The 23087-nt window shown below is 44.3% G+C and overlaps 1 protein-coding gene across 2 annotated transcripts in view; it reads left to right on the plus strand.

The window, feature by feature from the left end:
• Positions 1-10983: 10983 nt before the first annotated feature.
• The window catches only part of CCDC91 (coiled-coil domain containing 91), a 125029-nt gene continuing 112925 nt past the window's right edge, over positions 10984-23087 (plus strand). The window contains exon 1 of one of the 2 annotated variants that reach the window (XM_081958005.1): positions 10984-11029. The gene's annotated coding sequence lies outside the window, so the exon portion shown is untranslated. Of the gene's footprint in view, positions 11030-17923; positions 18781-23087 lie in introns of those variants that run through there. The other variant, XM_081958006.1, reaches the window with a different exon arrangement.

A 23087-nucleotide genomic window follows, 5' to 3' on the forward strand; every position in this document is an offset into this window, starting at 1 on the left:
TTCTTCCTTTCTTCCCTCCCTTCCTCCCTCCTTCCCTTCCTCCTTCCTTCCTTCCTTTCTTCCCTCCCTCCTTCCCTCCCTTCCTTCCCACCCTCCTTCCTTCCCTCCCTCCCTCCCTCCTTCCCTCCTTCCTTCCTTCCCTCCCTCCCTCCTTCCTTTCCTCCCTCCCTCCTTCCTTTCCTCCCTCCCTCCTTCCTTTCTTCCTTTCGTCCCTCCCTCCCTCCTTCCCTTCCTCCTTCCTTCCTTCCTTCCTTCCTTCCTTCCTTCCTTCCTTCCTTCCTTCCGCAATTTATCATCCAGGATTGATTATACCTCTTGTGTTTATTATCATTATACCTCTACATAGATTATAGGCTCTTTTGTGAAATAAGGAGCAATTGTATATTACGACAGACTGATTTCTTGCATGCACTGCTCAATACTGTACCATTTAAAGTTGTTGCATTTCATAGCTGATGTGCCAACTACACAAATTGTCTGAAAAAGCAAAGGCTTCCCTTAGTTGAACTCAACTCTTGAGGACTACCTGGTCACATCTATCTCCTTCGTTTGGCCATAATTTAAAGTTGCTTTGCCATTCTTCTGGGGTGTGTGTCCCCCTGCGTGTGTCTTCTTTCACCTTCCTGGGCTACATCCTTAGGATAAAATTCAAGGCTCGCAGCCCGCATCCAGCCCGCGGGGTGCTTAGATCTGGCCTGTGGGACCACCCTGGAAAACAGCGAAGGACCGGCCGACGGTGCCTCTGCCAGCAAAGATGGAGCCCAGGAGGGCTGCAAAGGCATCATCTTTGGGCTGGTCCTTCGCTTTTCGCTGGCAGAGGGCTAGCAAAAGAAACTAAAAACAAAACAGAAGGAGAAATGTTTCCCCTTTTTGCATTGGAGCATCCAAGAAGGGTCAGTTAAGGAGAAAAGGAAAGAGGAAAGACAAAAGAAAAAGAAGAAAAGAAGAGAAGGAGGAAGAAAGGAGAAGGAAGGAAGGAAGGAAGGAAGGAAGGAAGGAAGGAAGGAAGGAAGGAGGATTATGACGAGAGGGAGGGTCTGAGGGAAGATTCCCCATTGAATTTGCTTGTCGGGAGGTCACAAAAGGGGATCATGTCACCACACACACACACACACACACACACACACACACACACACTCTGTTGCAACTGTCAGAAATTTGAGTCAGTTGTCAAGCAGCCGAATGTAAATCATAGGAATGGTTGCAACAGTCATAAGTGTTTAAAATGGCCATCAGTCTCTTTTTTCAGTGCCATTTTAACTTTGAATGGTCATTAAGTAAACCGTTGTAAGTCGAGGACCACCTGTAAACATGCCTAGGGCTGCTGCTTACATTAACTGGGGCAGGCGATCCAGTCCCATTCGCATGTCTTTTGACGTAACACGGATCCCCAGGAGTTTGAACTGTTTCATGGGGGCTTAAAAAAACCTAACATGTCTTCACAAACTAACAGAGTTGGAAGGGACCTTATAGGTCATCCAGTCCAACCCTCCCTCCCCCGCCCAAGCAGGAGACCCTGCACCATAAATATAAATATAAATAATATAAATATAAATAATATAAATATAAATAAATAAAAACCTTGTGGCATATCATAAAACGAGTCACTTTCCATCCAGAAATGTTGGCAGGCTCCAAATCTCAAAGTCACATGTAAAATATCTAGCTTGGCTCTCCAAACAGCTCCCACAAACAGTTATCATTGATTGCACTAAGCCAAGTAACTGTGGTTTAATGCTGAATAAACCACAGTTGGCTGGATTCCTGTGATAACTAGGCCATAAACCATAGTTAACACGCTGCAGTGACTGGGTTCGTAAAATATGCTAACCCAAACCCAAACCCAGCCACAATTTGGCCCGGTACCATATGTTCATCTAATTCTGGCACCCAATGAGTTTTATTTTCACATCAAACCTATGACAAAGTATCTGGCCTAGGATCACCCAGGGAGGCTGACGGAGGAACTGCAATGAGACTGAGACTCTCTTGATACACGAATCCATTGGATATCACGATGGTCTTGTCAATCACCATGGCCTCGAATTTTCATAAGAGGTCGGGGGTATAATGGACTTCTTCCCCCCCCCCCCCCAAAAAAAAGGGAGTTGGGAGAATGTGCAGGGGAATTGAGTGGGGTCTCAGTCGCAATCACCGAACTAAGAATATTGGTGCAGTTTTTATTATTATTGTGCCATTTTTTTTATTCTCTTACACACCATTGTGAGTATACATTCACATAACTGCTATTCTTCTTTACGTTTGTCATTCTTATACATTTGTTATTCCATTTAATAAGTTATAATATCCAGTTTGGGTTGCTTTATTTACCATCCCTTCCGCCTCTTGTAACACCACCTTATTTTCCCTTTCTTTTCTCCCTCCCTCCCTTCTCTCCTTCCATCCTTTCTCCTCTCCTTCCCCTTCCTTCTTCCCTTCCCTTTCCCCTACTCCTACTCTTCCTCTTCCCCTTCCTACCCTCTTTCCTTCTCTTTCTCTCCCTTCCACCCTCCTCTCCTTACCTCTTTCTTCTTTCCCTCCTCTTCCTCTCGTTCTCTCCTCTCTCTCTTTCTTTTTCTGTTGTTATAGGTGTCTCTTTCGAATCTCGGTTTATGTTTTCTTGGGACGGTATTTCCACAAACCCAAATATAATTTAGTATCATTTCTTATTCCCTTGGCTAATCCACCCTATGTTTTTTTCCCCCTCTTTTATATCTCGCTCTTGAATATATACTTATATATTTGGTGCAGTTAATGGAGGGCAGAATTGCATGAAACTAAGTTTTCCTCAGGTTTAAGCCCAACAATCTTTTATTTTACGTGCCGCTTTTTAAAAACAAGGCATTCTGATTTTTTAAAAAACACAGTAGAGCAAGATTAATAAAAAAGACCATTTCAGCAGATAGAAAACACTCAGAAATATTCTGTGTTAACAAGATTATTTGGCAGGCTGAGAAAGTAGCTGATGTACGATAGTGGTACAAAGCCTATTTGTCTAGGAACGATAAAAACAAATCACATCATAAAGCTAAAAACCAAGCTTTTTTCCAAGCTTGTTAGCTTTGTACGCCCTTTATATTATTCCGCTTAATCAACCAGAGCTGGGATTTATAGCGCCTATAAATTAAATAAGCAAAATCGATCCAAATCGATCAATCCTTTTTACAGAGTTGACTTTAATTTACCACCATACCAAGTTAAAAAAAAAAACCACACCTAACCAAAAGCAGTTAGAATTTCCAGCTAGCCAATTTTAGTAAAAGCCAGAAGCCGCAGCCCATGAAAACATATGTTTTTTAATTATATTTGTTAGTCAGAAAATGTGTTTCTGTACTCCTTCTGATCTGCCACAAATTAGGCTCTTTCTCCCCCTATCCTGTCTGATGCAATTCACTTGTTGGTGAATTGAATGAGTATTTAAAGGGCTCCCACAAAGTAGAGGGGGTCAACTTATTTATTTTTTTAATTACAAATGTATCAAATCAATGCATGAACCGTGCGGCACCTGGGTATATTCTAAAATAAATAAAACTAATAAAGCTAATCATAATTATTATATTCAATCAACTTATATATTTCTAATAATGATACATATTTGTATTAGGTTGCAAACTGTCATTGTTCAATTACTCCATGTTTTCTCTTGTTATTACTTTTATTTTTATTATATAAAAATGCACACACTAATATTCCCCCTTCTCTTATCACTTATTCTAGCTCTTAATCAACACTTATTTTCTAAGGCATCAGAAAGCAAGACAAGAAACAATGGATGGAAATTAATCCAGGAGACAAGCTGCCTAGAACTAAGGAGAAGCTTCCTAACAGGGAGGACAATTAACCAGTGGAACTGCTTGCCTCCAGAAGTTATGGGTGCTCCATCAGTCACCTATCTGAAATGGCATAGGGTCTCCTGCTTGAGCAGGGGGCTGGACTAGAAGACCTCCAAGGTCCCTTCCAGCTCTATTCTGATTCTGATTCTAAATTTCATTTGCATTACTTCACTTTGGAATACTGTTTTTCTCTCTTCTCCATCTGCTGATTTCTTTCTGTCCTGGGTTCGTTCTTTAGGAATGCAACATGTTTCCCGAATTTTTCCTACAGCATCTGTGCACGTTCCTCTTCTTATTTTCAGAGAAGACCGTATAAACGTTTGGCTTTAGCAAGATGCTGCTCTGAGACATTCACTTTGTGTAATGCGATGCCTGAATTCTTTTGCTTTGCTGGGTAACCGATGTCCTCATTTTTCTACGTTTTAGCTCAAGTTTGATGGTGGTAATGAATCTAAGCCGGTGTTTTATAAATTAGCAGCCTTCAGAGTTTCTTCAACTTGGCAACTTTAAAAGTGTGTGAACTTCAGAGCCCAGAATTCCTCGGCTAATATTTTGGGGAGTTGGGAAGTCCACACGCCTTAAAAGTTGCTAAATTGAGAAACATTGATCATCTAGTCCTCAACTTAGGCCCACGATTGCGACCAGAGCATTTATCGTTAAACAAGAATGAGACATCATGAATATTACTCAGTATGGGACTTATGGTATAAATCGCTAGAGGAAAGAGGGAAAAAAGTAGGAAAGCAATAAAGAGAAGAAGAGAGATCAAGAAACTACAAAACAAATACAAAACCCGAGAATGAATAAGAGGTGGAAATACAAAATAGACTGTAGACAAAAATAGTAGGAAATAAGACATAAGCTGACTTAAATGTATATAAAGGTTGTTATATATGGAACTGATAGAAAAGATATACGAAACAAAACATGTATATATATCCGTTTCACTTGGGTTTCAGGCCCAGGTACAGCATGGAGACGGCATTGGTCGCGTTGGTCGATGATCTCTGGTGGGCCTGGGACAGGGGCTGCTCCTCTGTCCTGGTCCTATTAGACCTCTCGGCGGCTTTCAATACCATCGACCATGGTATCCTACTGCAATGACTCGGGGGGATTGGGAGTGGGGGGCACCATTTTGCGGTGGTCCTCCTCCTACCTCTCGGATCAATTGCAGTCCGTGTTGACTGGAGGGCAGAGATCGACCCCGAGGCGCCTCACTTGTGGGGTGCCCCAGGGGTCAGTTCTTTCACCCCTCCTGTTCAACATATACATGAAACTGCTGGGCCAGATCATCCATGGTTTTGGGGTACGGTATCATCAATACGCTGATGATACCCAACTTTTCATCTCTACCCCAAACCACCCAAACGATGCCCTCGACGTGATGTCCCGATGCCTGGAGGTTTTACGGATCTGGATGGGGAGGAACAGGCTCAAGCTCAATCCCTCCAAGACTGAGTGGCTGTGGTTCCCGTCATCCATATTTGTGCCTCTTGTTCCATCTTTGATGATAGGGGGAGAAATTTTAGCCCCCTCAGAGAGGGTCCGCAATCTGGGAGTCCTCCTGGATACGCGGCTTAGTTTAGAAGAACACCTGGCAGCCGTGACCACATTTTCTAAATGGCAAGCTGGATATTGTAAATATATTACTAGCTTTTTTTCACCCAGCATCCAATGGGCCTCTCAGGCACTAAAAATAAAACATTTGGGGACGGTTTATATGTGATGTTTTCCAACCTTGGGGGCGGGGGGAGGGAATACTTATTTGAATTTATACAGCCATCTATCTGACACATGGCGGTTAACAATTAAATGCAAGGTATAACAATTAAATACAATATACAAAAGTCACAATGCAAAAATAAAAACACGCAGCAGCCGAGTTATTTATTTAATGTTGTTTCATGTTGCTTCGCTTGAGGTCCTGGGATTTAAGCAAATTGGGAATTGCTCTACTTCATTTCCGTTCCTAATATTGGGCCAACCCATATGTTATGCTTCTCTGGCATCCACCCCCACCCCCACCCCCTTTGATAATTCTCAACTTTCTATAAGCTTTAGCTATTTTTTTTTTTAATCTGCTCGTGTTATTTGAGCTTTTCCTGTATGTGTGCATTTTTGGCGTGGCTTCGTTCTTTCCTGATTAGACCCAAACACAGCATGCATCTTAATCTAATAAAGATATACATACGTACATATATAGGATTGTGCAATTTGCTTGCTTAAATCCTCTTGTTCAATTGCAGCCAATCCGTCTTGATTAATTTTACAGCTCGTCTGGGAACGAATTCCAATATTTGTTGCAAGAGAGATACCTTGCCATAGCTCCTTGCCTTCACGCCCTGGTTTTTATCTACCTACATTTTTAATAAATGTGCTTGAATTCCCCTTAAAATTTGGATCCCTTCTGTCTCCAATCCCAAAGGTGCTTTTTTTCCAAAAAGCAATTGATTTTTTTTCTTTTTTTTCTTCCAAACGTCTTCAGTTTCTTGGATCAGAAGTGAAATGTTTTCAAGGAGGAAAAAAAAGAAACACCAAAAAAAATCCAGTTGCCTTTTGAAAAATCACCTTTTGGGACAGTCGTGACCCGGACAATTGAGAATTTCCATAGATATCTTCTGTCTGTGTAGATTCAGCTTAATTTTTCCAGCTTAATTTCCTTGGCACACCTTTTCCGAACAATCGTGTTGGTAAGAGTTTTTTATTTTATTTTTGCAGCTCTTCTTTCCATTATTGAATTTTCCTCCAATTGTTTTATTTCCATGGGCTTTAGCTGTTTGCCTTCTGAAACAACTAAGGTTAAAAAGAGTTAATATTTGCCTTTGAGTGGACTTCTCATCTTTCAATACTTTCCTTTGTCAGGTTTTTCCCCTCCACAAGAATATTTTTTCTATCTTGCAGGCAGGGCATTCTGATTTAACATGCTGAATTCTATCTTTGAGTTACTGTTTTGCCCCATTCTATTATTCTTTCTTTCTTTCTTTCTTTCTTCCTTCCTTCCTTCCTTCCTTCCTTCCTTCCTTCCTTCCTTTCTTTCTTTCTTTCTTTCTTTCTTCTCTTTCTTCTTTTGTTTTTCTTTCTTTTTCTTCTTTCATTTTCTTTCTTTCTTTCTTTTATTTTTCTTTCTTTCTTTCTTTCTTTCTTTCTTTTTCTCTTTCTTTTTCTTCTTTCTTTCTTTCTTTCTTTCTCTTTCTTTCTTTTTTTCTTTCTTTTCTTTTCCTTTCTTTCTTTTTCTTTCTTCTTTCTTGATATTTTTTTTACTGCCAAATATTTGCCGCATGTTGTCCTTTGTACCTCATCCAGCAGTTTACAGCGGAGCTGCCTTTCTGATTTCTACAGCAACATCTGGAGTCAAATTATTGCTCTCATAATTTAGAACCATGATGGCAAACCTATGGCACACGTGCCACAGGTGGCACGCGGAGCCATATTTGCCGGCATGGCAGCCTTTGGCAGCCCTCAACTCTGGCACGCATGCGTGTGCTGGCCAGCTGATTTTCAGCCTTTGGAAAGCCTCCGGAGCCTGGAGAGGTCAAAATCCTCCCCCTGTGTGGGGGTCGCTCGCGCATGCGCAGGTAGGTGGGCTGCTTGCGCATGCACAGGTGGGTGGGCAAATGCACACAGTTTTGGCACTTTAGAAAAAAGTTAGCCATCACTAGTTTAAAATTTTGAAAGGGAATTTTGCCTTTTCATTATACCGTCCACATCATAAAAACTTTTAAACATAGCTTGAATATATTGATTTAGTTATCATTTATTGATTCATTCTTCCCTCCATGGCCCTCATTATGGAATTTTCTGGTTACAGAGTATACTATAAGTAGTCCTCGACATACAGCAGTTCATTTAGTGTCTGCCCAATGTTACAATGGCGCTGAAAAAGTGACTTATGACCGTTTTTCACAGTTATGACCTTTGCAGCGTCCCCAGGAGGATGTGATCCAAATTCAGACGCTTGGCATCTGATTCATGCTTACGCCCGTTGCTGTGTCCTACGATCATACGATCCCCTTTTTTGACTTTCTGACACGCAAAGGTGAGGAAGCCAGATTCATTTAACAACCGGGTTACTAACTTATGAACGGCAATGATTCATTGAGCAACTGTGGCGAGAAAGGTCGCAAACTCGGGAAAAACTGACTTAAATGTTTCACTTAACGGCAGAAATTTGGGGCTCAACTGCGGTCGTAAGTTGAGGAAAACTCTATACATGTTTCAAAGTTAAATTTAGTTTGGTCCTTGTGAGATAGCTGGCAGCTGACTAAAGTGGAGTCTATTTGCCTTCTTTTGTGGTTTACGGATGTGATATTCAAATATTTGCCAGTTCTTTGCGCTTCTATTGACGTCACGGAATTTGTGTGTTGACTAAGAGGAAAAAGAGGGTCAAACTGGAAACTACAGCAATATCCCGCTTGCGCTTTGAGTGCCTCTGCTGGCTGAAGCAGGAATTGTGCATTCGAGTTGCACAAGCGATGACAACGGCTCAATATCAGGTTCACATGGGGACTGTCTCATTGTTCTATTGTTTGTCCTCCTGTCAGTTTTATCTTAAGATCCCATTGTTATCTGTCCCCTAGCAACTGGAGAGATGTTTTCCAATCTCTCGGCAAGGAACGTCAATCTCACGTCAGAAGGCAATACCTTCTTTTCTGGTTTTCGGCATTAGCTATAGTTTTAGAATTAGAATAACAGAGTTGGAAGGGACCTTGGAGGTCTTCTGGTCCAGCCCCCTGCTCAGGCAGGAAACCCTGTAGCATTTCAGACAAAATGGTTATCCAATCTCTTCTTAAAGACTTCCAGTGTTGGGGCATTCACAACTTCTGGAGGCAAGTTGTTCCACTGATTAATTGTTCTCACTGTCAGGAAGTTTCTCCTTAGTTCTAGGTGGCTTCTCTGCTTGGTTAGTTTCCATCCATTGCTTCTTGTCCCGCCTTCAGGTTTTGAGTTTGGACTGGCCCCTTAAGAGTTTCCCATCTTTATAGGCCTGTTTTATTGATTTTATTTATTTCATGCAATGGAAAGCAGGAGGGATATTTTAGGGAAAGTAGAATTACTCCAAAGAGACCTGAATTTGCTTTCCAAAAAAGTCCACAAGTGTCTATGGCAGGGTTGACAACCTTAAACACTCAAAGATCCTACCTGGAAGCCCCCCCCCCCCCCCGTTCAATTCTGGAGCAGACCAGAAATTCAGTTCCTCCACCATAGAGTCTGCTCCTAGTGCGGCATTCTTTTTCCTCTTCTGACCGGACGTCCGGTACCCCCACCATAGAGTCTTCTCCTACCTTGGCATTTCCCCCCCTCTACCTGTCCTCACCGAAAGCCCTATCAATTGTGGAGCCGACCGATGACAGGGAGCCTCAGCAGGGGGATAAAAGAGCCACATGTGGCTCCAGAGCCACGGGTTGCCGATTCCTGGTCTATGGAGATTCTCAGTCATCCAGGTTCTGGTTGTCCCAAAGGTGCTTTTTGAAGCGGTAACTGGACTTTCTGGTTTTTCTTTGAAGGCGTTTGGCCTCTCATCGAAGAAGCTTCTTCAGTTCTGTTCTCCAAAGGAAAACCAAGAAAATGCAGCCGGCTCTTCTAAAAGCACCTTTGGGTCCACAAGAAAGAAAAGTTTTAGGTTCTTTGTCTCTGACGGGTTCTTCCCATGGACTTGCCTTCCTGGCCTTTGAAAGGATGAAGCACTTCATGGAAGTCAAAGACATACAGGGAACCTCACCAAACCTCCTGTCTTTCTTCTGGGTGAAGGGGCTGCAGCAGAGAGCCTTTGGGGCTTGATCCCCCAAGAGATGACCTTGGAGGGAGTTAGTCCTTCAGAAATTCAAGTCGAAGGGCTTGAGCTCTGTGGCCAAAAGGAGTGTGTATCTGCATACTTAGGTTGGTGCTGCTGCAGCTGAGCGGGAGGTCATTTCTGCACACGGGTGGGTGGTTGTTGGCCAGAAATGCTCACCTTAATTCTGTCCCAAGCAGGGATTCCGGGCAGAGTTGAAATGGGTGGATTTGAAGTCCCAGAATTCCCCAGACAGCGTGCTGGCTAAAGAATTCTGGGAGTTGCAGTCCATGCATACCTGGTGGGGAATTCTGGGAGCTTCCGTCCATGCATGCATACAGGGAGCATTCTAGGATTTGCAGGGCATGTAGGCTGGCTGAGGAATTCTGGGATTTGCAGTCCATGCATGCCTGGTGCAGAATTCTGAGAGCTGCAATCCATGGATGCTGGGAGGGAATTCTGGAATTTGCAGTTCATGCATGCTGGGAGGATTCTGGGAGCCGCAGTCCATGCAGGCTGGCTGCAGAATTCTTAGGAGTTGCAGCCCATGCATACCTGGTGAATTCAGTCCACACATGCCTGGTGCAGAATTCTGGGAGCTGCAATCCATGCATGCTGGGAGGGGGATTCTAGGATTTGCAGTACATGCTTGCTGGGTGAGGGATTCTTGGAGCTTCCGTCCATGCATGCTGGGAGGATTCTGGGATTTGCAGTACATGCAGGCTGGATGAGGAATTCTGGGAGCCCCAGTCCATGTATGCTAGGAGGGGGATTATGGGATTTGGAGTTCATGCCTGTCTGGTGCAGAATTCTGGGAGCTGCAGTCCATGCATGCTGGCTGAGAAATATTGGGTGTTGCAGTCCAGGCATGCTAAGGAATTCTGGGAGTTGCAGTGGGTGGGGAATTCTGGGACTTTCCGTCTATGCATGCTGGCAGAATTCTGGGATTTGCAGTCCATGCAGGCTGGCTGAGGAATTCTGGGATTTGCAATCCATGCATGCTGGGAAGATTCTGGGAGTTGCAGTCTGTGCATCCTGGGAGGGGGATTCTGGGATTTGCAGTTCGTCTAAAAATTGCCCAGGTTGAGCAACATTGGTCCAGGTGACGTCCCTTTGCACCAGAGAGCGAGAGTTCTTGCCTTTAACCTTTCTACCTTCCAGAGATCCATCAAAGGAGAGAGAGAGAGAGAGAGAGAGAGAAAGACCCTCGGGAAGGGCTCTCAGCTTAACCCTTCCTCACTCCGGAGGCTGCCCGGCTAGACGACCTCGAGAGCCCCCCAAGTATCTCTCTCTCCCCACCCCTCTCTAAGCTTGGCGACAGAGGGCAGGCGGAGCCTAACGCCGGTGTTCCCTCTCCCCTCCTCCTTCGCCTGCTGATAGGTCCCTCCGTGGCGCAGGCGCCCTGGAGGCGGAGGTGTGGCTGCAGGTGAGGGGGCCGCGGCGAGCGGGGGGGGGGCTGGCGGGGGGGGCGGACGCGGGGGAGGACTCGTGGCGGGGAGGGGGCGCAAGGGCAAAGATGCAGACTTTGTAAAGGCGGTGATGGGCAGCGGCTGCAGGGTCTCCGGGGCTGGTGATGCCCAACTCGGCTTGCTTTCCAAAAAGCCCACCCACCCCCGTTCCTCGCCCCCCTTCCCTGCCTGGGGACTGGGAGTGGGTGGGCATCCGGGCATCCTCCCAAGCTGGCTTCCCCCACGCCAGCGGCCCTTCCCTGTCTAGGACCGGATCTGGCCAGGGTGGCATTCATGAGCTGGGGAGCTTTTCTCCTGGGTTGCCCCCTTCGGAGCTCTTGCAACAGCAGATCAGCTGGGCGAGATCTGCCTGCCGTTTTGCTCCTGGATCCCCCCCCTCCCTCCCTCCATCCCGCTGGATTGGGAATCCAGCCGGTCCTGCTGGCAGATCCGTGGCTTGCTCATTGCCTGGCGCAGCTCCTTTGCAAAACGTCTTGCCCCAAACAGTAACAGAGCTGGAGGTCATCTAGTCCAACCCCCTGCCCACAGGAGACCTGTATTAGGGATTCGAACCTTTCTGAGCCACAAGTTCAGCCTGCCTTTTCCCAGGAAGGACCCAGGTGTAATTGCGTCACTTCCAGATGTAAATAGTCTCTTCCTTAACTTTTTTTGTTTTGCTTATCGGTGGGGTGTAATAATGTAATAATTAGAGGATGTAATAATGGATAAGGACAAGGCTGGGCTGACTCTTTTGTGGGGCACCCAAGGAAGAGGAATCGGGACAGGCGAAGCTTCTAATCAGATGCTGCCTCTTGGGTGTCCTCACATCAGTCTGCAAATTTCTGTTTTTTTTTTTCTGGAGGGCTTTGTTATTGTTAGTTGCAATGGTTGCAACTCCATGGACGACGTTCCTCCAGGCCTTCCTGTCCTCAACCATCCTCTGGAGTCCATTTAAGCTCTCGTCTACTGCTTCGGTGACTCCATCCAGCCACCTCATTCTCTGTCACCCCCTTCTTCTTTTGCCCTCCATCTTTCCCAGCATGAGGCTCTTCTCCAGTGAGTCCTTCCTTCTCATTAGGTGGCCAAAGTATTTGAGTTTCATCTTCAGGATCTGGCCTTCTAAAGAGCAGTCAGGGTTGATCTCCTCTAGGACCGACCGGTTAGATCGCCTTGCAGTCTAAGGGACTCGCAGGGGTCTTCTTCTCCAGCACCATAGTTCAAAGTCCTCAATTCTTTGGCGCTCCGCCTTCCTTATGGTCCAACTTTCACAGCCATCCATTGCAACTGGGAAAACCATAGCCTTGACTAGATGCACTTTGGTTGACAGTGATGTCTTGAGGGCTTAGTGAATCATAATGGGTATAAGTATTGAGGTCAGTTGGCTTTTGGGGGAGAGATGGACAAACACCTTTATCTCAGGAGAAATGTATGTTTGTGTGTCATATAACTTTATATAATTTGTAACTGTCATTTTCATTTCTTGTTATAATTCTTTAGTTCCCTGCACAGTTTTTTCCATTATTTAAGCTTAAATGACATTTTACAATCACTTTAAATGAAAGTTAGTTTTTTGATTTCTGGTTCCACATCTCCTCTTATAGGTTTCATAGTACTTAGACTAAACCAGGGTATGCCAGTCCGTATTTACACTTAGTTTTTCCAACAGAATTGCCGTTTTAAGCCTTAACTATCTCCTTTGCACATGTTCTTGTTCAGTTACGGATTCATTTTTTTGAATTTGCTTTTATTTTTGTGGTGTGGTATGAGTACCGAAACATCATTAAAAGGTAGAAAAATCAAGAAAAATCAACCCAAAAACCCTCCCCCTCATACGTAATAGTGCTTAAAATGTACCAAATGTAAACGAAAGAGAGGCCCATATACTATTACAGTAAATATACTTTGGTCAGTCCTTTATATATTATTAAATCTGGAGCGTACAGAAATTTACTACTCTTGTCTTTTTGTTTTTATAGTAAAAGGATTTTGCATCCTGATCTTAGTTTGTATCTTAATAGGAATTTTTCAGAATTTGTCTTCCTGTGTGTGTTATGTAAAATTTATTTGTTTATTTGTATAGATAGATGATAGATAGATAGATAGATAGATAGATAGATAGATTCATTCATTCATTCATTCATTCATTCATTCATTCATTTCTTGTTATAATTCTTTAGTTCCTTGTATAGCTGATAAGCAAAAAGCAAAGGTTGCTTTTAAGTTGTAGCCGACAATTTTCTTTTTAGGGTTGTTAAGTTTTACATGAATTCTTACGTTGGTCAAAAAGCCTGAAATAAAAATTCATTGAAAAAAAAGAAGTTGTGCATCTTTTTGAACAGTCGGCTCACACATCATATGTGTGGTTTGTTTTTGCTTAGTGGAATATGCAAATGTGGTCTTTGTGGCTTGCAAACCATGATTAACAAGTCTGAAAAAGTGCCAGGCAGCAGTCACTGAAGCAGAAGTTATGCAAACTTTTCCTTAGCGAAACTTGTTTTTCTGTATGCTTGGGTATTGGGGGGGGGGGGGGGTTTAAATTATTTTCCCTTTAGTATTTTGTGTTTTTATTTTTGTATTATGTAAATGGCTCAGCACCTTTTTGGAATGGAAAGGCGCCGTACATCACCGAAGTAAATAAATAAAACCAGTTTGAATGCATTAATCATTTATTAGTCAAATTTATATGGCCGCCCATTGCTTGGAAAGTTACTGTGGACAGCATACAACATATTTTATTTTTTGACAATTACATTTATTGCATTTTGGTCACTCTTTCCAGAAATAGCTGCTACGTAACTCCTAGAGAAATTCGGAGGGTCTGCTTTGATGTTAAAATAATCAAACAAGGTCTTAGGGTGAAGGCAAGTTGCATGTTTTATTTATTTATTTGTATCCCAGCTTTATTATTTTTACAAATCTTCCTTTCACCTGTTTTCCCTACACCAACAATCCTATGAGGTATGTCAGGCTGAGTGGGCATCCACTCACCTGCTGCCTGCCACATCCCTCACTGCAGTTGTGTCACTGCCGCATTGAAGTGAATGAGAATGTCGGTGAGACAACAGCGGAGGAAGAGGAAGAGCTACTGCAGGACAGAGATGACAATTGCTCTTTAAAAAGTATGATTTAAATCGAGTTGATTTAAATCAAGTCTTTCTACTAGTGATTTAAATCAAGATTTAAATTGACTTTATCTATCTATCTATCATCTATCTATCTATCTATCTATCTATCTATCATCTATCTATCATCTATCTATTATCTATCTAATCTAATCTAATCTATCGTGTGTGTGTGTGTGTATGTTCCAGCATAACTCTGGAACGCCTTGAGCAATTTTAACCCGACTTGGTACACAGATGACTTTCTCTAGAAAAATACTGTGTGGGTAGGACATCCCTAAAACCCCTTGGGATTTGTGTTCTGTTAAGATACAGCCTGTTGTGCCTTAAAATGTATTTTACTATACTGCCATAAAATGGCTACTGTACAGTGCTGTGGAGTTGCCATGGTAACGGCTTCACGGTACTCCACAAGGGGATTCCCTCTAGTAAGGAGGAAAATCCAACATTAGAAATTACGGTACGTTTGGTCCGGACATTCCCCCCCCCCCCGCCCCCCATATAAATAAATATCCTGGCAACTCCGGGTTATCGGCTAGTATTTGATATAAATCAAATCCACCCTGCCATCAAGGCTGTTCTGGAGTCAAAGTATAGTTTAATCTTCATGCATTTCATTTAAGCAATGATCAAGCAGTGGAAAAGGCATGTAAGAATCTCATGCCCTTGAGAATTTATTAGAATTGCAGATTTCAGTTTTCTCTTCGTATCCTAATTGTACATAAACAAGTATTCTTCCCTGACTCTTTTTTCCTGAAAGAAGTAACCATATCCATCGGCAGCCTTATTTTTCTGGCAATGTCATCTTCTCCAGCACTTTTCGTAATTGTGGAATGCAAATGGCTTTCATATTTGGGGGGAGCGTGCAAGCGCTCTCCCTAAGATTACCTTTTAATTAAACTGTCAGTTTTGTTCAACGGTTAAAAGACGAGCTTCCCTTCCATTTATTAGGACATCTCAGATAATTAGTCCGTTGCAAGAAGATCAGTTCATGCTGTTCCTGAGCAGAGGATCTGAAGGTTTTCTTAGTAACGACGAGGTGGAACTGGAAATTCTTTTTCACATCAGCAGACGAAGATTGTGTTGGAAACTCATGCGGCTGGCGGCAAATTGTAACTGAAGCTCATGTATTTCATGGTCTTGTGGAATGCATGTTTTTTTCATCTACAATGTCCAGGGGTGGGATTGAAAAATTTTAGCAATAGGTTCTCTGCCCAGTTGCTGGATGGGTGTGGCTGTGGGGGCGTGGCCTAATCAGCTTCCTGCATCACTACAGGAGGGCATTTTTGCCCTCCCCAGGCTCTGGAGGCTTTCCTCCCCTGGGCTCTGGATGCCCTCCGTGAGGCTCATCTTCAAAAATATCTGTATTATCTGCATGAGCAGGAAGAGTGCGAAAAATAACCAGCAGTTTTCAAGATTGCATAACCAGGGAGCCTAATTCAATGGAAATATAATGCAGTGTTAAGAGACATGCTGTTTTTCACGCGGTCTCTTTCATGGATATGCTATGTAAGGCAATGGCGCTCCAGAGAAGACCGTAATGGTATCATATTGTTGATCAGCCAAGACTTCATAGAATTGTAGCTCTTGAACTTTCTTGATGCTATCAAGTCGTCTCCAGAGGGATGCAGTTTTTATGCTGGGCCTAGAAAGTGAACAACAGTTGAAAAAACAGGAGGAAAATAACACCAACCTTGAATTATACTTCTTGGCTTCTCTTCTCATAGGACACTAGCTGGATACGCATTCTTCATTATGAAATCATGAGGCCGGATGAGTCATGTGCTGGCCATGCCCGCATAAGACAACTGACAGTTGGAACAGAGTTCCTTTCAGGTGGGGAGGGAGAGTAGAACATCTAACTCCTTAGCATCGACACGTGTTAATATAATATCGCATAAGAAATACTGATGATCTGATGGCCATTTTGGAAAAAAAAAATCTTAACGAGTACCTAGAAGCCAAGAGGAACCGAATTTCAAGTTTATAGGCTTTACAATTCTGGAGATTTCGTGATGAGTGAGTGGTATTTGGCTTATAGATAGATAGATAGATAGATAGATAGATAGATAGATAGATAGATAGATAGATAGATGATAGATAGATAGATAGATAGATAGATAGATAGATAGATAGATGATAGATAGATGATAGATGATAGATAGATAGATGATGGATGATAGATAGATAGATAGATAGATAGATAGATAGATAGATAGATGATAGATGATAGATAGATAGATGATGGATGATAGATAGATAGATAGATAGATAGAAAGATAGATAGATAGATAGAAAGATAGATAGATAGATAGATAGATAGATAGAAAGATAGATAGATAGATAGATAGATAGATGATAGATAGATGGATAGATAGATGATAGATAGATAGATAGATAGATAGATAGATGATAGATGATAGATAGATAGATGATGGATGATAGATAGATAGATAGATAGATAGATATAGATGATAGATGATAGATAGATAGATAGATGATGGATGATAGATAGATAGATAGATAGATAGATAGATAGATAGATAGATAGATAGATAGATGATAGATAGATGGATAGATGATAGATAGATAGATAATAGTATCTCAAGGGTTCTTGAGATACAGATTGCTATTCATGATGACAACTTGGGGTAGCTCGATCCTTTTTATCTCGTGATCTTCATTCCCCCCCCCCCTATATTCTCTCCTTTAGTTTCTTCTGGACTGACCCCCTCTTCTGAATCTATGAGGACCAGACATGAAAGCTGATCTGTTAAATATTGTTTATATAGGGCATACATATGGCAGAAGATTGGTGAACTTATGTTACTGGTTAAGAAAGATTGATGGCTTATTTCATTTGGATATCACTTCTGGATTTTGTGTTTGGGATGGAAAAACAAATAAAACTTTGACTTTGGTTTTGTTGATCAGAAAAAGTTGTCGTTATAGAAATGGCTAGTTATATAGTCATGTGTAAAAGCAAAAAGTTGGAGCGTTTTATCTTGTATTGTGCTAAAGAGAGTCGGAAGTCGATGCATTCCCTCCCTTGTATCTCACACCCACTTTTTCTCACTTCTTTTCTGCCCCTTAATTTCCTATTCCTGTTTGTTTTTTCTTTATATTTTATATAATAAAACAAATTTAAAAAAAGGAAAGAATGGTGATCTCTAATAAAATAAAATAAAAAACCAGCTCTGCTATTTATTCGCTTCTCCACCATAGCTTGAAGCGATTATTCCAATGATAGGAAACACATCCCTTGATCAGTCTTTGAAGTCTGTCCACCTCAAGGAAAAATTGGTGTAATTATATGCTTTGCTGCCACTCACATACAGACGTCCTTCAGACCACATCTGTCGTCGTCCCTAATTGAATCGGGATTCCGATCATTCTGCTTTTGGGTGGGGTGGGGGGGGGGAGCTTATTACCTTCTTACATATTTTCCAACCTTGAGGATACAACTGTGTATCAACCTTAGCTTCTCCCCTTGATGATTCCTTGCTTTTTTTAAATTCAGTACCTGGGAGGGATAGAGTCATTTAAGATCAAACCCTTGGCCATTTTTAGTTCCTCTTTTGACTGCAGTTGTGTTCTAAGACAGGGGTGTCAAGCTCAGTTTCATTGAGGGCTGCCTCAGGGTTTTGATTGACCTCGGGTGGGGGGGAGGCAGCTGCAGAGGTGATATTCAGCAGGTTCTGACCAGTTCTGGCGAACCGGTAGCAGAACATTTTGAGTAATTCGGAGAACCGGTAACTACCAGCTCTGACTGGCCCCGCCCCCATCTATTCTCTGCCTCCCAAGTCTCAGCTGATCGGGAGGGAATGGAGATTTTGCAGTATCCTCCCCAGAGGTGGTATTTAGCAGGTTCTGACCAATTCCGGAGAACCAGTAGCGGAAACTTTTGAGTAGTTCGGAGAACCTGTAAATATCACCTCTGACTGGCCCCGGCCCATCTATTCTCTACCTCCTGTGTCCCAGCTGATCGGGAAGGAATGGGGATTTTGCAGTTTCCTTCCCCTGCCATGCCCACCAAGCCACACCCACGGAAGCAGTAGGAAAAGTTTTTGAATCCCACCACTGGCCGACTGGGTGTGGCCGGGTGGGTGGGTGTGGCCAATGGGTAGGTGTGGCCAGCTTGACACCACTCCCCAAACAGCTGGCATGTTTCCTCTTCGCATAGGGTAGGCTGGGCCGAAACTACTCTGGCCCGATCTTTCCTCTTCGCATTGGGTAGACTAGGACGGCCCCACGGGCCGGATCCCACCACATCGCGGTCCGCATCCTGCACCCGGGCCTTGAGTTTGACACCCCTGTTCTAAGAGGACCCCTTCCCCAGTTTTGGTCTGAGTGTTTTGGAAACGGTCTAAGGAAGAAGAAGCTGGTTGCAAACTTCCTGAACATGACTTGAGATACTTGTGGGTGATCTGATTGACTGAGATGATGTAATGGACGGGACTTAACTGGTTGAACCTGTTCCACTAGATTTGGCCTAATCTGATACATTTTATTTGCAAGGCTCGTACCCTGCCTAGCTCCACAGACTTTGAGATCACATGTTCAAGTAGAACAATAAAGAAAGAAAAATAAACTTCAGGACGTAACAGGTACATCCTTTCCTTCTGATTTGGTGTCATTAGAGCAAGCTAGCAGCAAATTGATTTACCTTCTGATGCAGTTGTAGTAGAATCTTGTCTCTTTCCTTGAGAGTTCAAAGCCCCTGTATTTACACTGTTTTTAAGGTCTTAATCTCACCAAACGTGGCATCAGCTGGTACATTCAATTTCAATTTCAATTTATTAGCGCTTATAGACCGCCCCCTCTCCTGAAAGGGACTCGGGGCGGTGTACAGTCCATGTCAAAGAACAAAATTAAAACAATTAAAATTACTAAATGGACAATATATATATATACAAATATAAAATAGATGGATAAGAGGAGGATAAAAGATGTGCAGGACTGTATTGCTAATAAATAATTAAAATAAACAGACATTAAAATCCCAATACCCAATAAAATTAAGTCTACAGAATAATCCCCTTAAAAACCAGTAAAAATATAAATGCCAGGAGATAGGCGTTGAAATTATGCCAGGCCAGCCAGTCGGAACAGGTGAGTCTTTAGTTTCTGCCGGAAGGAGCGGAAGTCAGTGGTGGTTCTAATGTCGGGGGGGAGGTCATTCCAGAGGGTTGGGCCCATCACAGAGAAGGCCCTACTCCTTGGCGTCGCCCGCTGGCATTGCCTAGCGGACGGCACCAGGAGAAGCCCCTCCCTGTGAGAGCGAATTGGCTGCTGGGATGTATGTGGGAGGACGCGATCCCGCAGGTAACTGGGCCCTATGCCATGGAGCGCTTTAAAGATGGTGGTCAAAACCTTGAAACGCACCCGAAAGACCACAGGCAGCCAGTGCAGCTCGCGCTGCATTTCCAGCTGTCCTTCCTTCTTCCGGCTTCCAGCCCAGGGGTTTGGATTTCCAATCTCATAAAGCCCAGGAAATGTGGGACCATTTGTGAAATGGCCTTTTTGAGATGTTACGTGATTTACCTGGAATAGAACAGAATAGAATAGAAAAGAACAAAATAGAACAAAAGAACAGAACAGAACAAGAACAAAGAATAAGAGTAAGAATGGACTTGACTGGACTAGGCTAGGCTAGGCTAGGCTAGGCTAGGCTAGGCTAGGCTAGAATAGAATAGAATAGAATAGAATAGAATAGAATAATAGAATAGAATAGAATAGAAGAATAGAATAGAATAGAATAGAATAGAATAGAATAGAATAGAATAGAACAGAACCACAGAACAGAACAGAACAGAACAAGAGCAAATAATAAGAATAAGAATGGACTGGACTGACTGGACTGGACTAGGATAGGATAGGATAGAATAGAATAGAATAGAATAGAATAGAATAGAATAGAATAGAATTCTTTATTGGCCAAGTGTGATTGGACACACAAGGAATTTGTCTTCAGTGCATATGCTCTCAGTGTACATTAAAAAAATACATTCATCAAGAATCAGAAGCTACAACACTTAGTGATAGTCATAGGATACAAAATAAGCAATCAAATCATACTAGGAAACTAAATAAAACAATATAAATCGTAAAGATACAAGCAACAAGGTTATAGTCATAAGTGGAAGGAGATTGGTATTAGGAAGGATGAGAAGAATAATAGTAATGCAGTCTTAGTAAATAGTTTGACAGTGTTGTGGGAATTAGTTGTTTAGCAGAGTGATGGTGTTCGGAAAAAAACTGTCCTTGTGTCTAGTTTGTTCTGGTGTGCAGTGCCCTACAGCCAGTTAATTCAGGGCCCCACACACGAAGGTGGCCACACATTGGACCTTGTTTTTCTATCTGAGCAGTGGACGAGTGATCTGGGTATAGGGGACTTTGTTGTTACACCCCTGTCATGGTCGGATCACTCATGTCTCCGGCTGGACTTCCCTGGCGCTACCCCCCACCGCGAGGAGGCGGGACCAGATGGTCCAAGCTGGTACCGCCCCAAGCACCTGATGGAGCCGGATAGGTTCCAGATGGAGCTTGGGCCATTACCTGTAGCCCTGACCCGCGCTCGGTCGGAGGACCTAGCGGCCGCCTGGAATAGGGCGGCGGCTGGGGCCTTGGACCGGGTTGCGCCTTTGCGACCTCTCCTGCGGCAGCGACCCACCCGGGCTCCTTGGTATACCAAGGAGCTGAGGGTGATGAAGCGCCATAGGAGACGTCTAGAGAGCAGGTGGAGGTCCTCACGCTCCGAATCTGATCGAACACAGGTAAGAGCCTATTTACGGACCTACCTTGTGGCATTAAGGGCGGCCAAACGTAGATATTGCGCTGCTCTTATTGCGTCCGCGGATAACCGCCCTGCCGCCCTGTTTAGGGTGACCCGCTCCCTCTTGTCACAGAGGACGCAAGGGGCACCCTTGCAGGGCAGAGCAGAGGAGTTTGGGGAATATCTGCAGGATAAAGTCGCTCAGATCCGGAGCAGATGGGCCCCCCTCAGTGGACCGGACGGGCCGCCAACAGCGAGTCTTGTGAGACCATCCTGGGAGGAGTTTGATTCTGTTGCCCCCGAGGATTTGGATAGGTTGCGTGGACGGCTGCGACCCACCACATGTTTAATGGACCCGTGTCCCTCCTGGTTGGTACTGGCATCTTGGGAGGTGACCCGAGGCTGGCTTCTGGGCCTGGTGAATGCCTCATTGGGTGAGGGATCCTTACCAGCCGCCTTGAAGGAGGCGGTGGTGAGACCCTTACTTAAGAGGCCTGCACTCGACTCAATGGAGCTAGCTAACTATCGTCCAGTCTCCAACCTTCCGTTTTTAGCGAAGGTTGTCGAGAATGTGGTGGCGCAGCAGTTTCCACAACACCTTGACGAATCCGAGTATCTAGACTCACGCCAGTCCGGCTTCCGACCCGGGCACAGCACAGAGACAGCCTTGGTCGCGTTGGTCGATGATCTCTGGAGGGCCAGAGATAGAGGTTGTTCCTCTATCCTGGTCCTATTAGACCTCTCGGCGGCTTTTGATACCATCGACCATGGTATCCTATTGCGCCGGTTGGAGGGGATAGGAGTCGGAGGTACCGTTTTGCGGTGGTTCGGCTCCTACCTCTCCGACCGGAGGCAATGTGTGTTGACAGGGGGACAGAGGTCGACCCCGAGGCCACTCACTTGTGGAGTGCCACAGGGGTCGGTCCTCTCGCCTCTCCTGTTCAACACATATGTGAAGCCGCTGGGTGAGATCATCCGTGGTTTTGGGGTTGAGTATCACCTCTACGCTGATGATACTCAGCTGTATATTTCAACACCAAACCACCCCAACGAGGCTGTTGAAGTGATGTCCCGGTGCTTGGAAGCCGTCGGGGTCTGGATGGGGGACAACAGACTTAAACTCAACCCCTCCAAGACCGAGTGGCTGTGGCTACCGGCACCTCGGTTCAGCCAGCTGATTCCATCGCTGGCCATAGGGGGCGAACAATTGCCCCCTGTGGAACGGGCGCGCAATTTGGGCGTCCTCCTTGATGCCCGGCTGTCAATGGATGACCATGTGGCAGCCGTGGCGAGGGGGGCGTTCCACCAGGTTCGCCTGGTGCGCCAATTGCGCCCCCTACTGGACCGGGATGCCCTACGCACGGTCACTCATGCGCTGGTGACGTCCCGCCTGGATTACTGCAACGCTCTCTACATGGGGCTGCCCTTGGGACGCGCCCGGAGACTGCAGTTGGTTCAGAACGCAGCCGCGCGGGCTGTGATGGGGAGTACGAGGTACTCCCACGTAACACCTCTCCTGCGCGAGCTGCACTGGCTACCTGTGGTTTTTCGGGTGCGTTTCAAGGTGCTGATTACCATCTTTAAAGCGCTCCATGGCACGGGACCTAGTTACTTGCGGGATCGCATCCTCCCACATACATCCCTGCGGCCAATTCGCTCACACAGGGAGGGACTTCTCCTGGTGCCGTCCACTAGGCAATGCCAACGGGCGACACCAAGGAGTAGGGCCTTCTCTGTGATGGGCCCAACCCTCTGGAATGACCTCCCCCCCGACATTAGAACCACTTCTGACCTCCGCTCCTTCCGGCAAAAATTGAACACTCACCTGTTCCGATTAGCAGGCCTGGCATAATTACAACTGTCCCTCCTGGCAAATGTATTATTATCTGGTTATTTTAGGGTTTTTAATCTGTTGTGTCTGTTTTAGGGATTTTAAAAAATTATATTTATTCAGCTTTGTACAGTTCTTTTAATTGCATTTTAACCTCCTCCAAACTGTACATATTTAATATTTAATTTTTTATTGTATTTTTGTGATATTCTCTATGGACTGTACACCGCCCCGAGTCCCTTCTGGGAGAGGGGGCGGTCTAGAAGCATGCATGCATAAATAAATAAATAAATAAATAAATAAATAAA

This window comes from Natrix helvetica (genome assembly GCF_964273705.1).
Source record: "Natrix helvetica genome assembly, chromosome: 6".
NCBI lineage: Eukaryota > Metazoa > Chordata > Lepidosauria > Squamata > Natricidae > Natrix > Natrix helvetica.